This window comes from Sebastes umbrosus, chromosome 10 (genome assembly GCF_015220745.1).
Source record: "Sebastes umbrosus isolate fSebUmb1 chromosome 10, fSebUmb1.pri, whole genome shotgun sequence".
Taxonomy (NCBI): domain Eukaryota; kingdom Metazoa; phylum Chordata; class Actinopteri; order Perciformes; family Sebastidae; genus Sebastes; species Sebastes umbrosus.
This window is the reverse complement of record NC_051278.1, coordinates 20,856,452-20,873,663: the sequence shown is the minus strand read 5'-3', so window position 1 is coordinate 20,873,663 and position 17,212 is coordinate 20,856,452. Positions and strand designations below refer to the sequence as shown.

Here is a 17,212-nt window from a genome sequence, read left to right as displayed (position 1 = left end):
AGGAGCAGAAGCGGTAGTCAGGTGCTGTAGTATAGACAGTGTGAAACTCTATAAGGGCTGGAGGTCGAGGACGATGGATGGGACACAAAACACAGGGTTTTCTATCAGGAGACCAGAGTTTGCATCACGTGTGAAACCAACAATTTGTAGTTGTCTTTGTGGTCGTAGTTATTTCAACCCAAAACACAATGTTGTTGTTTTTTTCCCTAAACCTAAAGAAGTTGTAGTTTTGTTGCCTAAACCTAAATAAGCTGTTTTGTTTGTGTTCAAAAGGTAATGTTTCATTCAGTTTTACAACATCTTAACGTGTTGCTTTTATGTTTCACTTTTACAACGCAGTAAGCGTAGTAGGCCCCTTATGACCCATATCTACGGTGCTTATACCGACTGACTAACGCCTCTTCAATGGCCTGATAACAGTCGAATCGGGTGCAAATTCAGAATTCCAATATGTTATTTCCATGGCCTAGTAAAGTTCAGACAATATTTGTGAACATGAGCTACACTCTTTCAAAGCCAGAAACCAGAGAAGTAAGTCTCAAACTTTTGATGTCATAGGGTATAAAGTCTGGAGCTGCTCCATAGACAATGACTGGGAGGCTGATTTTATGGACCCACGAAATGTTTGTTTTCTTTTTTATAACCAAATTACCTTTATTCTATTGTAGTGTTCTCAGTTGTGAAACAGAACATGTTCCCATTATATACTCAGAACATCCCCATATTTGCACTCAGTGTCATCTAAAATAGTGATTCTCAAAGTGGGGTCTGGGGCACTCTGTCAGGGGGTCCGCAAAACAATTAGCTATAAATTATAAAATTGTGCTGTATCAATAAAAAGTACATATCTACAGATGGGGACCATTTGTGCCAATAAAACAAGCATATTGCGTCCATTACTCCCACCCTCGTTAGCTTTGGGCCTATAGAAACTCTGATATGATTGTGACACATCATATCAATCTGTCATGAATCAGTCACTTCACTCAGGGCACAACTAATGTTCCTGCTGCTGCTTAGCTTAACTTATTAGAGAAATATTTGAGTCATTCCATATCGTCAAGTGACACTAACCCCAGCTAGCTAAATTGAGAAAATATGACTACAGTTATATTGAGCGACAGAGACGGGAGACTAAAATCCGTCATGTGTCTTCAAGTGCTGGCAAACGAAGTCATGAAGCCGGCCAAGCTAAAGCAAAATCTAATGGCAAAGCACCCAGAATATCAGGACGAAACAAAGTGGCGTTAACAGAATTCAAATTGAAATGTGTTTCTGTTTACCACTGTCAAACAAGTCTGAAGTAATTAGGTTGAAATGTTTTAGAATACAAATAGTTCCAATGGCATCTAAGAGTACAAATGGTAGTAAGCATTATGCTTAATCAGTGTTACAATTTTTTTTTATCTTAAGGGGGTCCCTGGCCCCAAAAAGTTTGAGAACCCCTGATCTACAATATCTTTCCCAATTAATTGTCTATGGAGCAGCTCCAGACTTTATATCCTGTGACATCGCAAGTTTGAGTTTTATTACTCTAGTTTTGGGATTTGGGAGGGAGTTGTTCATGTTTACTAATATTTTTGGACTGTCTTAGACAATAGGAATAAGTATGAATTTTGAAAATGGGGGTATTACCTTTTAATATGCATACCTTGAATTTCCTTTTTTCTTAAAGAGTGTGTTGCACCCGGGTGAGAATAGTCACACGGCAGCTATTCGGCTATTTCCACCTGGCCAAGTTGAATATGCTGCTTAATTGTGCAATAGTTAGCTTTCTGCCTAAAAGCCCTTTTCTGTACGGATAGTATTGTTGGCTATTCACACCTGGGTGCAAACAGCATCTGCCTTTTTCTTATTTCGCAACGCTATTTTCTCAGTCCATCACTTTCTATGTCTTGTATTTCCACCCTCTAGCTCTCATTTTTGTTTTTTTTCTCCGTTTCTCTTGCTGCCATCATAACCAGTTATTTATACCTGTTACTTTTTCACTCCATTATCCCATCATTCCTCTTTACAGGTCCATCTCTCCCTTTCCCCGCCTCTTTTATCTTCTCTTTCTCTTCTTAATAGCCCCCTGGATGTCAACTGCCTCTTATGACGATCGTTCTCCATTTCTCCTTCTAGCTTTCTTATTTTTTTTTTTTTGCCTTTTGTTCTCCGCCCATGCCCTATCCTCTATCCATCTATGAGGATTTATACTACTGCTGGGAGCAGATGGCAGGGAGAGAACAGAGGAGATACCTGCAAGAGGGAGAGGAGAAATCAGAGTATAACCATCAGATGGAGTGCAAGAATGTGAGGATGAATAGTAAACCACAGTGAGCTCCTACGGCTGGACTAATTGAATTCCACTCTCCAGTCTGAGTCGGGTTAGCTGCAGCAGTCATAAGGATATTCTGACTGAGTTAGGCGAGAAAAGAGAAAAGGGGGAGGAAGAGAAAGAGAATAAGGAAGGGTAGCAAGAGAGCAAGTTAGAGAAGGGCCAAGAGATTGGATAACAAACATAAGAGAGAGGGAGAGAGAGAGAGCTCCTCTGGCCAGACTAATTGAATTCAGATTTTTCCTCTGAGATTGGTTAGCAGCAGCAGGCAGGCAGACAGGCTGCCCCCAGCATGGATCAGCTCTATCCAACCAATCACACTAATACACTGTTTATGTTCAATCCAGTGCAGCCCGGTCAATAGCTTCTTCTCCAGTGCAAGGGCCAAGAGGGACTTTCCTGGGGCCGGAGCCAACTTAAAAGATGATACATAATTGAAAAGCCCTACATGTCAGCTGGAACTACGGTCCAACTTACAAATCATCTCCATTTGAAAACAAGGCGCAGGGGGAATAGCAAGTTTATTCATCTTTGTGCGAGAATACTTGAATATGGAGCAGTGGTGAGGTGGTGCAGTGTAAACCGCAGCAAGAAGGAGTAATCTGTTTATCAAGGTCAACAGTGGTGTGCTTTCTCTCTGGAGGCAGCGGCCAACAGGAATCCAATTTGTGGGAGAACCAACACCTAACCAGTTTACTACATCTTTAAAGGATAAGTCCGATGATATTCTATGTTTCTTATTGTCTGCAAATCCCATGAAAAGACCCATAGTGAAATAAATTAATTGTATATGTGTGTAGCCAAAGCCTGGTATAGCTCTCATAGACCCAAAGAACGTATATTGATAAGAAGTGAAAGCTAATTGATCGTTCCATTGCAACATCAGCATACAGCAGCAGAGCTACGCAACACGTCTGTCTACAAAGTGCCGTACAAAAGTAAAACAAAATTATTTCTATTCTATTGTCATAATTTGAATATCTCTACCGAAATGGCCTGTGTTGAACAATAACAATATTATAAATATGCATACTATTATAACTATTTACTTACTTACTTATCTATTTAATAACTTTTTTGCCCGGCCGCTTCCCAGAAGAGCATAAAGTGAGAGATGGACATAAATGGAAGTTGGAAAGGATCTCCAAAATCGATGTCCAATAGACCACAGACCATGGATGTATAAGAGGTTGTGTCCTGTGCTTTTGCCCTGCGTGTTAGTGAATAGCCTACAACTACATTAAATTCTGTTTATGTCATGCTACTAGCACTACTAGCTACTGGCCGATAGCCGGTTGTTTAGGAACAGAGACGTTAATTCATCCACCACGGTACAGGCTTACAGCATACAGCCCATGGGTGTATTATAAGATAATAAAAGTGATGAATTACAGCCAATATATCCATTATTACAGCCGCATACAGCTAGCAGGAAGCTGGCAGAACCAGATATGTCGTATGAGCGTGCAGGGCGGTGCAGTCCCGAGGGTCTGATGCACGTTCATTAGTTAATTTTACAACTTTTAGAGCATAATGATTTAAATGAGGGTTATTTAAGTGTTCGTACCGGGAAGTTGATTTACCTCAAAAAAAAAAGAAAGAACAAGATTTACAGACGTCTATTTATACATCCATGGCCACACACTCATTGGCGTTTTCAGTTAAAAATGGCAGCAGCGCTACCGCAGTGCCATCTAGCAGTTATTGTCAAAAAAGCACCAGAGTTTTGCCGTCCTGCTGCCATAAACACTTACAAGCTCACCAAATGTGTCTTCATTTGGGACTGAAAATGGTACATAACATATTTACTCCTGTTTAAAAAGTTTGCTGAAAACTATGACTGAGCAGTTTTTCAAGTTAAACCTCAAGAAGGCCTATCTGTGGCCCTTATTTTAAGATTTACATCTTCAGTAGGAAGTAACCAATGGGCTCAGGACAGCTACAGGCAGGGTAGGGAAGTGGGAAAGTATTAAAATAAAACCAACACATTGTTGTTTTTGATATTTCTTGGAATTGTTAACAGTGAGTAATATTGAAAGCCAGCATTTAACTTACTAGCAATTTACTCCTGACAAAGCCTGCACATGTTCAGAGCAAACGGATCATTTTCTGTGTGTATGGGGAGGTTTGCTTGCAGAGTATACGCATGCACGTGTGTTTGCTTCTTTATAATTGCACGTTTCGACTCGTGAGCTTCTTTGCCTTGACTGCCTGTGAGCCTCCAGCTGTGTCGTAAAGCATGGGGGTGTCTCTCTCTATGGTCATTATTCGCCTCTCTCGTCAGCCTCCTCTATCTCCCTCGCTGCTCGACGTCACTACCCATCACCACGCAGCCTTTATGCATATTTAAACTGACCCTCTCATCTCTTTTTGTGCTCCCTGTTGCCTTTTTTCTTATCCTTTGTCATACCTTTTTGTCGCCCCCCCCCTGAAACTTGTGTAAGTCATTCCTTCCTCTCTCACTCGCTCTTCCCTACAGTGGGGGAGAGGAAGCTACTGCTACTGCCCCTTAACGCCCAATCGTTGTTTCTTATTTAATCTGTTCCGCTTTATTGAATTTAATTATTTCTAAATGATTAACTCGGAGTTCAGAGGGAGGACGAAAGGGAGGGAGGGGGGGCAGAGGGACATATGTTATGAGATGGGGTGGAAGGGCCACTGGATGAAAGATAGTTGGGATCGTGGCTTTTTGTTTTGGAGCCAGGCAGAGTAAATAGTCTGGTATGCACACTCATCAGTCTTTGATTCCATTACTGCAGCATGGCTGCAAGTGCATGTCCCGCTCCCACCCGCCAGCTCTCCTCACCCTCAAACACAATCGTAATATATACGTTTGTGTGTGTGGTCACGAGAGAGAGAGAAAACTAGAATTTGCATTTTCCTGAAATACGACGCTACGTGTCTGAATAGCTACAGGTACCGAGTCGGTCGATTTTTCAGGGTGTCAGTGTGTGTGTGTGTGTGTTTTATTTGTGTGTTTGCGTGTGACAGGTGTAAAGAGGCAGCAGGTACTGTTTACTTTCACATTGCAGTACCACAAAAAAGGGGTATTCATTACAGTGCCAGAAGGCACTGAAAGCACAGCTGTAATGATGTCCAATAGGCTGTCAGCGCTTTATATGAAAATGTGACTGGTGGAGAAAAGAAAAACTAGAATGATGGGGCATTTACAATGCTGCAGCCGCCCTCCAATCACAGTGGAAATACTCCGGTAGACTTGCATCACACATACACAAAAGATAGAAATGGAGTTGCATAAATACACACACACACACACGCTTGTATAGCTTACACACTCATGCATGGCAAGAAACACCAGTGGTTCTTCCACACACCTTTCTCTATAAGCCCTATAAGCATACTTGTGAGTGGCAGGTGACTAGCTATAGCCTGTAGTAACACTTTACAGTGAGGGACCCAAAATCTTACTAAATAATTAACAAATCCAGGCTGCAACAGATCATTATATTCATCATCAGTTATTTTTTTCCCTTTTAATCATGTAATTAATTAATCAGCTCTAACCTAATTAACAAATAAATACCGACAATTAGTTCTTAAATTACTCAGAATCAATATTTCTAAATAGTCTTTAGAGTTAGTTGTTTTAGTATCATAGGATTATTTTAATTTTATAGAGGAAATTAAAATAATTAATTTGAGAATTAACTAGTAGATGTTAATGATGTTAATGTGTAATGATTGCTTCAAAGATATTCATGAACTGGTATGCTATCAAACTGTGTCAATGACAGAAAGCTGATATAATTTCTGTACCACAATGCGTATTATTATTATTAGGCCTATTGTAGACAGGGATACGGGACTGAAATTCAGCCTCTGACATTTTTTGGCAGTAATTTTAACATAAATGCTGTTTTTGTGCTATAACGAGAATCTGATGATGCTGAGGACCTTAAAAACACTTTAGGATACGTCTAGAAGGGAACCCGCAAGTTGGGGAAACTCAAGCGAGATGGTTAAGGTTAAGCATTGATTTGGAATAGTTAAAGCTTCAGTAAGCAGAATATTTTGGCATCATTGGGCAACAATTCCATAATAACCTTTCAGCATATTGTAATTCAAGTGTTCTGAGAGAAAACTAGACTTTTGCACCTCCTCTTGGCTCTGTTGTAAGCTTTAGAAAATCTAGCCTGTGACGGGGGACTTTGGCCAACTACAGGTGATTTCAGAGAGAGCGTTCTTATTGGCTGTGCTCCGGCTGGTGGGCGGTGCTTGATATTTCCTCAACTGATCTCAACATGGCTCCTGGGTCACAAACTTTCTAATTTTACAGCTAAACAGTACACTACAAAATGTTTCTGAAAACATTTTATATGAGATATAGGCATTACAGTAACATTTCTACCCAAGGCAGCTTTAAAGTTAGGATAGGTCGTCGGGCAGCAAGTCTCGCGAGAGTTTTTGCAGATCTCAGATCAGATTTCACAATTTGGAGGCTACCTTCTAGACACGACCCCTTTTCAGAGGCTTAATGTGCTGAATCTATTGCGCATGCGCGAGAGATTTCGCAGTTTGCGGAGTCCCTTCTAGACACGACGCTTGGCTGGCCTGCAGACACCTGCCTTCCCCCATTTCGTATAAACACGTCACCCCTGCACTGATTTCAAAGGCATGCCTAGGTGAACTGGAGCACTAGTTACACTGGGCCTGTCAGTTTTTCAACAAAAACGACAGTCAGCTGCATAAGTAAATAGATTGCATCCAGCTTAACTGTATTCATCTCTGTAATGCACCTCCCAGCGCACGCTAAGTGATGCAAATTGAACCCTCCCATAACGGAATCAGCCATGCGTCCACCTGTGTACAGCAGGTGCCTGTCACGTTAAACTTAACTCTCTAGAAAGGACGGCCATGCCTAAACCATGTCAGTGCCTTAAAACAAGAAATGGCGTGCTATTTTGATCTGGAGGGACACTTTTATTGATATAAAATGTGTGTATAGAGACAGAGAAATAACCTGCAACTGATTGACTCTCACTTTAAATATTTGTTTCACAATATAAATGCCATAGATTAGCTACATTAAATGTATGGAACAACATTTCATATTACAGTAGGCACCCATATCATATTATTGTGTGAGAGTACATGTCTGCTATAGGTGAATCCTCCTGCAGATAGAGCGTCACTGTCTTGCTCAAGGACTTTTTGAAGGTGTGTTTACACCAAACACTCTGAAGCATTTACTTTAGTTTGGATTGTTTGGTCAGGTGAAAAAAAATCTCTGGTCACACCAAATAACTGCCTGAAAATACCCGTCTTGTTTGTCTTCCAGAGTACTGGGAATTACTTCAGAATGCATTTGATCACAGTGGTGTAAAGGGAAGGGTGTTGACATCTGAAAAACTGCTGGTCATGCATGCTTGTAGCTCAGCAGTGTGAACCCAAACAAAACAAAACAGAAATGAAAAAATCTAAATGTAGAATGTTGTTGTTATTGTGCCCCAGCTGTGCTACTGCTTCACAGCATGGTGGGCTTGAGCTTATTTCCTAAACTGATGAATAATATTTTTACTCATGTCCACAGCAAGTGCAGGGAGTTTGTTTGTGTGAATTTTAACTTTACAGCACAATACATAGGGCTGTTGCTTTTTCAAAAAGTTTAAATAATTTAAGCAAGTCTGGTGCGTAATTTGAACATATAACCCGGGTTTCCAACAAAAGTTTCTGGGACTTTTAGTCCCTGGGACTACTTTTCAAGAAACTAAATACAATGAAATGCTCTCCCCTCGTCCTGAAATGGTCCTAAATTTATACTAGAGTACTTCCTTGTAGATGAATGAAGCAGTAAAGGAGTTGAAGCAGCGGTGCTGTGTGTGTGTTTTACCAATCAGCGACGATCATCCCTGCAAACTCCTCCGGCGGAAACGGGGCTATAGTGCAGTGTAGTCTGAGATATTGAGCTGTAATATCTGATTAGTATAGCTTTTCTTGCCAGTGTCCTCCTTTTAATTTTATCTATTACCTTAGTTTACTGATAGGTCAATAGAGCGTGCAATAGGTCAAGCTGATGTGAATTTTAAGAATGCCCACTGCTGGACCACGAGGCAAACTACTTCAAACTGTCTTTCCACTTATAGATTGTAACTCTTGAATTCAAACAGGTCTTTACAATTAAAATATTTAATTGTTTCCCATGTTCGAAAAAAAAGTGACAGCCCTACAATCATGGCTCCAGACTAACAAAACAATCTGTCGCATATGCTACCAAAGATCTGCATATGTGACCAAAAAATCTGGGTCGGAGCCCTGCCTATAATATATATATATAAAAAACATGAATTACAAGCTGTCTGCACAGCGCGGAAGTAGTGAGACTTAAAGTCTGACAGGTCAGTGCTGCACAAATCAAGTGTTGACACACACCCACTGCAGCAAAGCTTTGCTCACCAGTGTTACCATCTTGTGCCCCATTAGCTGTGTAGAAAAGCATTGTAACCACTAACATGCCTTGTTGTGTTGTTGCTGAAACCATAGTTTAGTTTTTGTCTGAGTCAGAGTGTAAATAATGTGAAGAAGCAAAGCGTGACAGATGGAATGAAAAATAGAAAAATGATTTATTGCTCCAAAGATTCTATCTAATAGTGAAAGCCACATCTTTTTCCCCTTTTTTGTACATTTTCTACATAGATTAAAATGTACTGATTTTGCTTCTATATGAATAACTTGGTTGTGATTATCTTTGTTGAATTATGGTTGCTATACTTTGTCAGCGACATTGATTAATCTTCCTCTGCAGTTGTGACACAAGGAGGTAGATATTTTTGTAAATAATTACATATCAGAGACCCTGAGAGAACCAGTCAATTTCCCACCTTTAGAATGATAACCCATTGTGAGGGCTCAGTGTCTCCACAAAACCCTATCCATAATAGATTGTTATTGAGCTGAAGATAATTTTTTCACCTGGGATGACACAGTAGGTATTTCTCAAAATGTCAACAGCTCAGTGTGATAGCTCAGTGTGACACGGCTATCTCATTTCAGAAGAAACCTGGCCTTACAGTCAGGTTAGAGATGTGCCAACCAAAGGAATCTAACTAAGTCCCTTTTCGAACTGGGGTGCTTTGAGGAGTTACGATGGTGCTTAAGCTAAGTTCACACTTCAAACTTTCAAAGTCGTCAGATCGCAGTACTATTCACACTACACAACTTGCTGTCTTGTAATCAGGAGTCTTGAAGTCGTTGTGGTTTTCACACTACATGACTGACCGGCAACAGGGGTTCACACACAAGAACTTTCACCAGGAGGAATCCCCGATGAGGTCTCCAAACTATGTTTTGCCATGAAAACACATGCGAGAAATACATAGTAAATGACGTGATACCATGCGCAAGATACAGTATATTGCTGATGTTGTTGTTGGCATGTGTTTACAAAATAACCTGTTTCCACCATGGATGTATAAAGAGAACTGGATACAGGGTTGTGGGCAGGCTCCCATTCATTCCTATGAGAATTGCTCAACTCTGGATTCGGCTAATAGTGCGTTTTACAACTTTTAGGACCTAATGATTTAAATAAGGGCTATTCAAGTGTTCGTACTGGGTAGTTGATTTACCTAAAAAAAAGATCCGCTGAGTTACAGACGTCTCTTTCACAATGTACGTCTATGGGAAAAAGTTTTTTTGGGCCCAATGGCATCACGTGACGGACACAGAAAGTTGTAGTACCACCGTTTGGCCACTATGAAAATTTGCATCACAGCCCGGTGCTCTTCCTGGGGGCTTGGATTCCACCTTTCTACACTCTTTTCTTACTATTTAGTCCTCTAGGTGCAACAACAACTTTCTCCGTATTGCAACACATACAGTAAGTACCTGCAAGCGTCTTGGAGCAGTTCACACAGGAAGCTCAAGTGCCGATGTGCCTCTGATCTTGGGCTTTTGTCAAGGAGCTCCAAAAACTGTTGGGGAGCGGAAAATCAGGGCTAAAGTCGTGTTGTGTGAACTAGGCAATAATCGGATGGGAACACATTGTTGAGCATGTTTTGCTGTGAACCTCCAAGCACTGCTAGAGGATACAGCCATCTGAGGGCTTTGTATTTCCAGATAAGTCCACTAACAAACCTGTAGTGAAGACCCCCTTGCACCCAGTGCACCTTTTATTAATGCAGTTTCCTTCCTGACCACTGCTGCTTTTAATCCCCATGCTTGATAACAAATACAATTTAGGAACATGAAGTTAATCATCAAGGCGTGTCCAGTGTGCACTCCTCTCACCAAGCCTGCTTATTGACTCAGCCAGCACCAACAATCAGCCTACTAAGCGTTTAATCTAAAACACAATTACCACCTATGACTCGATGGTTCCAGGCATTAATGTTTTCTGTTGCTCCATGGGAACGGCTGCTCGAGCTCTAATTTGCACACTCCATTGGCCAGTTAGGCCAATAAACTGAAAGGCACAACAATTTTTTTTCTGCAATTATCTATTTGTGCATGCATATAACAAAACCACTCGTCTACAAGCAGTTCTCTTATGATTATGCACTGAGATAGCCAACACAATCATTAACAGATAACATAATACAATCCATTGCCGGTGAACAATGTGATACAATAAATCTGTAGTCCGCATCAGAACGGTTTTAGTTTGAATACTCTGGACATTCATAATTATAGGGATTTTGTCATGATCAATATTTATCAAACAAATAGTGATGCTTGTTTCTAACTGTTGTTTTGAATTGATTGGGGTGGCATTGGGCTAACAGAACAACAAAACATAAAAAAAAAGACAGCGCCCGCCGCTCACCATAACAGTGTGAGTCATAATTTCATTGTATTTATTGCACTCCAACGGAGTTTGTTCTTTCTGCTGTGATGATGGGGATGTTTGTAGAAGTCCTTAGTCTTGTTATCTGTGAAGGTTTTTAGGGCAGATGGGAAGTTAGATAGTCCCACGGGGGAGCTCCTGCTTCCACCTCGCTCCAACACAGATGTTTTTTTCTGGAAACTGGCCCTACCATACCTGTCTCTCCATTTTTGAATTCACGGTGAAACCTCACTGTATATGGTATATATGGTATTGTATATTTGCACTAGGGACAAACAGACAAAAGCAATATGGTTTGCAGAATGCCCTATTAATCTGGTGAGTCCTCTAGACACATACAGAGCTGTGGAAAATAGCTTGTCATTTAAAGTATATGAATGTGTTTGCATGCATGTGTGTCATATTTTCACAGAGTATGAAATATGAATATGAATATCTATGCCAAGAGCATACATTAAAATGTGCATCACACCAGAAAAATACTGTTATTTCCACAGGCAAACTAAAGTGACTGTTTTAGCAACATTATAATGGAAATGTGAGAAGGTCCTGACCTATTTACAGTTACTGACTGGCTCATTTGAATGGGTTTAATAAGGTTTCCAATATGTTTAATCTTGAGCTAATGAAAAATGCTAGCTTGTATACAGACTACAATTATGCAGTTCCTTTTCTAAATATGTATACAGCCATTTTATTTCTCACACTACACTGTGAGAAATCTCATTGCTAATATCACCAATATTGATCTCATATATGCTTTTCACACGTGATTTAAGACACTATTTTTTTATCTGTTTAACTAGTCAATTGACCATCTTGTACTTTCTTAAAGGTAGGGTTGGTAGTGTTGTTCAAATGCATTTTGTGTTGTATTTGTTGTCATTACATACTGACAGAAATCAATAAAAAAGAAGAAAAAAAATCCGGTACCTGTAATGGACTGTAATAAACCTACTCGCCTGCCTGCATGCATGCACTCTGCATAGGGATGCACCGATAACGATACTGGATCAGATATCGGGCTGATACTGACTCAAATAGCTGAATTGGGTATTGGTGACAATGGGGCCGATCTATTCAATTCAATTAAATTCTATGTTTAAATACCATATACATTACAGTATATAGTGTTTACATTTTGACCAATTTGTTGCTGCATTAAAAAGGTTTACACCTGAATTGTAATTCCTCTTAATTTTGTTGCTAGTGTATGATTTATTATTTTAATAATAAATATCAATTCAATAGATTAATATCCATGTATTTATTTGTTACATTTTGTTTTACAAAGTTAGGAGAACAATGTTTAAGTCAAGCCTGATGTTTCCTTAAACATAAAAGAATTATCTCAGTCACTTCCACATACACCTTCATTATGATGATTTTGGGGGAGTGGCTTTGGAGGGAGGCCTGAAGGGACCGACTGTCAGTGTTTCCGACTTGGTGACTTTCTCGCTAGATGTAGGAATTTTTGGAGCTAGTGCTGCTAACTACTTTCATTGGAAAAGAGTTGGCAACACTGTGCTGGGTTTTTTAGTTGGATAATTTTTTAAATATAGTGTACTCTTGCTTATCAGCAATATCAACCCCAGCTATATAGCATTAAAAAGGCAACTGTTGCAACTGTTGCAACCTGCCACTTTCGGACGGCTGGTTGAATAAATGATAGATTAAATGAAAAAGCCCTACTACATGTGGTACAGAACAGGGATTTTAAGACAAAATACATAACACAGCACTATGATCCAATAAAATGTAATCTTAACAATGAAAGATTGAGAATATATATAAATAATACAAAAATGTGTTAAAATCAAAGTTTGACTGTAACCAATTACAGTTATTATAAGTCACAACCTCAGCCAAGTAGAAGTGAGCGGGGCACACAAGTGCAATTGTAAATGATAGCTTTTCAAAGCACTTAAATGCCCTGTGATTCTGAACAGCCTGCTGAAGCATGAGTAACAGTTTCCGTCAAAGCAATCCGATGGTGCACACAGCGGAAACTATTTTACGTGTGTTTCCAAATGACACAATCTGACAATGTGACACCAATGAATTAACCAATTAAATATAGTCTATGCAGTCTTTCTAACCTTCACTTAGATCGGTGTGGGTGTAGAGCTGCAGGTGTTACAGCTCGACAGAAGCAAAGTTATTCTGACAGCCAAATAAACTTTAACACAACTTGTGTATTTATATAGCCCTTCATGGGTTTCAACCTCAATCAGCTTAAAAGAAAACTTACAATTTAATACACAAATTAAATATTAAAGAAAAATAACACCCACTCCCTTCTACAAGGAATATCTCCCACGAAGAACTCAAACTAAAAGCAATACACCCACACACACAGATTGTTCACTCACTTAGTCACATTTTCAGAAACAATGTAAAGATGCACACAGATCAAGACAAAAGAACACACAAACAGAAGTTGTCATAAGTTGACATAAGTTTTACTTTAAGTATTGAAAAGTCTTAAAGAAAAAGCTCCAGGACAAAACAGCTACTGGGAGTCCACAGGTATCTATCTAAAGAAAGATCAACACATTAAAACTCTTAAAAATATCATGATCATTTCGTAGGTTGTAGGTGTGAATGTGACTGTGAATGGCTGTCTGTCTCTATGGACCTTTCCCGGAAATCTTAACCTTTTGTTATACGACATAAAATATGTCAATAAATCCCCCACTCGTGAATTTTGAAGCCTTTGCGTCTTAAAAAAGGCGGTTGCTAACAAGTGGTTAAATGAGACTACTAAACGTCATCACGCTAACTTGTCCACCTTTACAGCGTTGTTGTGTATACTCGCGGTTATGCGACCGTGGTGTAGTTTGTTTATAGCCTAACGTTAGCTTTCAAAAATCATAAAAGTGGTGTTCATTTGTGAAGATTATCTTTCTGAACAAAACATGTAATTATCATAAATGTTTGTTTGCCACAGAGCTTATTTTCTGCAGTAATCCAAAACCCAATGGAAAAATCCCATTGGCTTTATGTTGAGGGATACCAGGGCGATGCTAACTTCCTGGTTGGCCTACAAAAATACATCGTTCCCTGGAGCACTCTATGTACTTCTAACTTGGCTTTTAAAGGGGACATATCATGCTCATTTCAGGTTCATATATGTATTTTGGGTTTCTACTAGAACATGTTTACATGCTTTAATGTTCAAAAAACATTATTATTTTCTCTTTTTGTCTGTCTGAGTATACCTGTAGTCACCCTCTGTCTGCAACGCTCTGTTTTGATTGCCTTGCTAGAAAAATATGGGGCATCTTTGCAAAGGTAGTTCTCAAGCCATGGATGGTATATTCTAAAGAGCCTGCATGTGACATATAAGTGGAGCTAAATCTTCATGGCTTGTTGAATCACATGTTTTCTCATCTAGGGAGCCCACAAAAAACTGACTGGGTTGTCTTATTTCATAGTTTGTGGGTTGGAAGGCACTCCAGATACCATAATGTATGTGTACAAGCAATGAAAAAGTCAGTTTTTTTATGATATATCGTCTTTAAGGGTTGCTGTTAGAAATGGCTTATATTAGACTATTGCAGAAATGAACCAGTACTCAACATTAATCACCAACACCCCTCATTTTACAAGTAGGCTATAATTATATTTGCCCTCGCCAATACTGAAATGCCTCCTAAATGTGGAAAACACTTACTGTTGTCTTGGTAGATGAATCTGAGAAGACTTATTTGAAACAGCTTTTGAAACATAAGCATATTACAATGGCTGTTCATAAGGTAAAAGCCATTTTGGCAGAAACCTTTTTGCCCATGATGTGTCAGTGAGTCACAGCTTAGCCCCAGAGGGCTGTCGCTTTGAGCCCTAATGAAGAGCAGTATGTCATTGGCCATATGGCAGGATTCATGGTGTTAGTACAGCCACTCCGCACCAGCTGAGATAGGCTAAGATGGCAACTGTGCATGTTTGTGTATGTATCTGTGTATATACTGTCATCTATGTGTACAGTATTTTCAGGCATGCACCAATAATTGTGCTTAAGTGCCGGCATATGTTTACTGTTTGTGTACAGTCTAAGTGTGCTCATGAGTGTGTATTTGTGGGTGGCAGTGGCACCGTGTGCCAACAAGCCTGGCTTGAGAAAGCTAACAGACGGCCTGGATTTTCATCAGTGCAGGTCAGTGGCCGAAAGTAAGGCCTGAGAGGACCTGCTGGGCAGACAGACTGTCAGCCACATCGAGTAGACAAATGGCGCTGTCCAGGTCCTGGGGGCATCCAACAAGGTCAAGGGTCATTAGCAGCACGTAGGTGCGCGTGACAGCAGTCAGTGGCTCTGACGCAGGAGCAGCCCTTGGCAATATGTTTGCATTTCTTTTAGGGCTGTCAATCGATTCAAATTTAAAAGGGTCCCTTGACCTCTGACCTCAAGATATGTGAATGAAAATGGGTTCTACGGGTTCCCACGAGTCTCCCCTTTACAGACATGCCCACTTTATGATAATCACATGCAGTTTGGAGCAAGTCATAGTCAAGTTATGAGCAAGTTGTTATGATTTGAGCATATTTTTTATGCTAAATGCAGTCCATGTGAGCGTTTCTGGACAATATTTCTCATTGTTTTGTGTTGTTAATTGATTTTCAGTGATTTATTAAATATTTTAATCGATTAACAGCCATATTAATTGATTATCAAATAATTTATGAATCAACTAATCGTTGCTTTTCTAGTAGCTAGAGTTATATTTTAAAATCTTTTGCTGGGATTTGTACAAGCTGTTAGGAAGATATATTTTAGATTTGGGTTTTATGGGAGGATAATATTTGATCATTTTATAAAACAAAAAGATACTGCAGGAGAACTCATCTTTGTTCAGACACTTGAGGCCAAGAGTGACTCCATTATTTCATGCACAGTCATCAGTGTGACATATTAAACTCAGACAATATTATAGAAATGTTTGTTATATATTCAAGTGTTGCAAATTATTCTTTAGCCACTGTGTCATAATCCAGTCATTGCCAATGCCTGGGTGTAGAAAGGACATAACACATAGACTGTAATGCCCTGAAAGACATTAACAGTAATGACCTTATTCATTAGACACCATTACAATTACCCAGCCCAGAGGCTCAACGGCGTTCTCTCACTTCTCAGTGTCTCTCTGTCTCTCCCCCTTTCACCCTCTTCATCTCTCCCTCAGTCATTTTCTCTCTCGATGCTGCGATTCAGCTCACAGTTTGATTCACAGTCGCTTATCATGCATACATCATCCCGGCAAGACGTGTCTTCATCAAGCGGAACACACTGACGAGCACAAACGCACACAAATGGACAACAATGGTGCAGACACATTTATCTTTAAACACCTTTGAGATTTGAGGACGGGCGCAAAAGTACTGCAGTAAATTAGTACAAAACAGGGTAGAACTAATTAGCCACTGTTTTGCATGAGGGAGGTTGGAAGAGAGAGAGAGCATGAGAGATGAGATGTGTTTAACAGATGATCTATACGCAGGGTGCTTCGCAGTGATAACCCCCGCTGAGAGAAATTATTGCTGTAAACAGAAGCTTGCATCTCATAAATGCATCTGCATTCATTTGACTTGACGGCAGGGCCTCACGGCGCCGTCTTTGGCAGTTGGCGATATCTCTCTCAGCAAGAATAGCGTCGACTGCCATCCGTAGTAAAACTGAGAGGAATGAGCGGAGAGAAGGGAAGAAAGAGGTGAGACGGGGCTCGCCATCTGGTGCGAAGGCAGAAAGCAGCAGCACCTCGATGACCTCGGTGTCCGCACTCGCTTATTTGTCCAAAATGCTGCATCACCTACAATATAGCTGTAGAGAAATGGGTGGAAAAAAATGACCCTAATGTTGATGCTGGGCACACAGTGATTATGATCTGTCCTGGGAGAGTAATTCCTCTATAATGTTCAAGCTGCTCCAGGCCAAGGCAGCTAACCATATGCTATGCCTAAAATTGGTTTCCTAACAAGGGCTTCTCTGCTATTCTTCTTTAACCTCTGTCTTCTGGACATGCGTTCAATGTATATGTCATTATCAGTCCACCTCTCATTATGGAAAATTAGCCTCGAGTGTACAGTAGATGAAA

At 40.1% G+C, this 17,212-nt stretch overlaps 1 protein-coding gene and 1 long non-coding RNA gene across 3 annotated transcripts in view; both read left to right on the top strand.

Moving 5' to 3' along the window:
• Window positions 1-17,212, top strand: part of grid1a (glutamate receptor, ionotropic, delta 1a) — a 327,001-nt gene that overhangs the window by 73,307 nt on the left and 236,482 nt on the right. The window lies entirely within an intron of this gene.
• Window positions 3,260-12,845, top strand: LOC119495290. The gene is made up of 3 exons (XR_005208424.1): window positions 3,260-3,450; window positions 8,822-8,825; window positions 12,835-12,845. It is a non-coding gene; the product is annotated as an uncharacterized LOC119495290 (long non-coding RNA).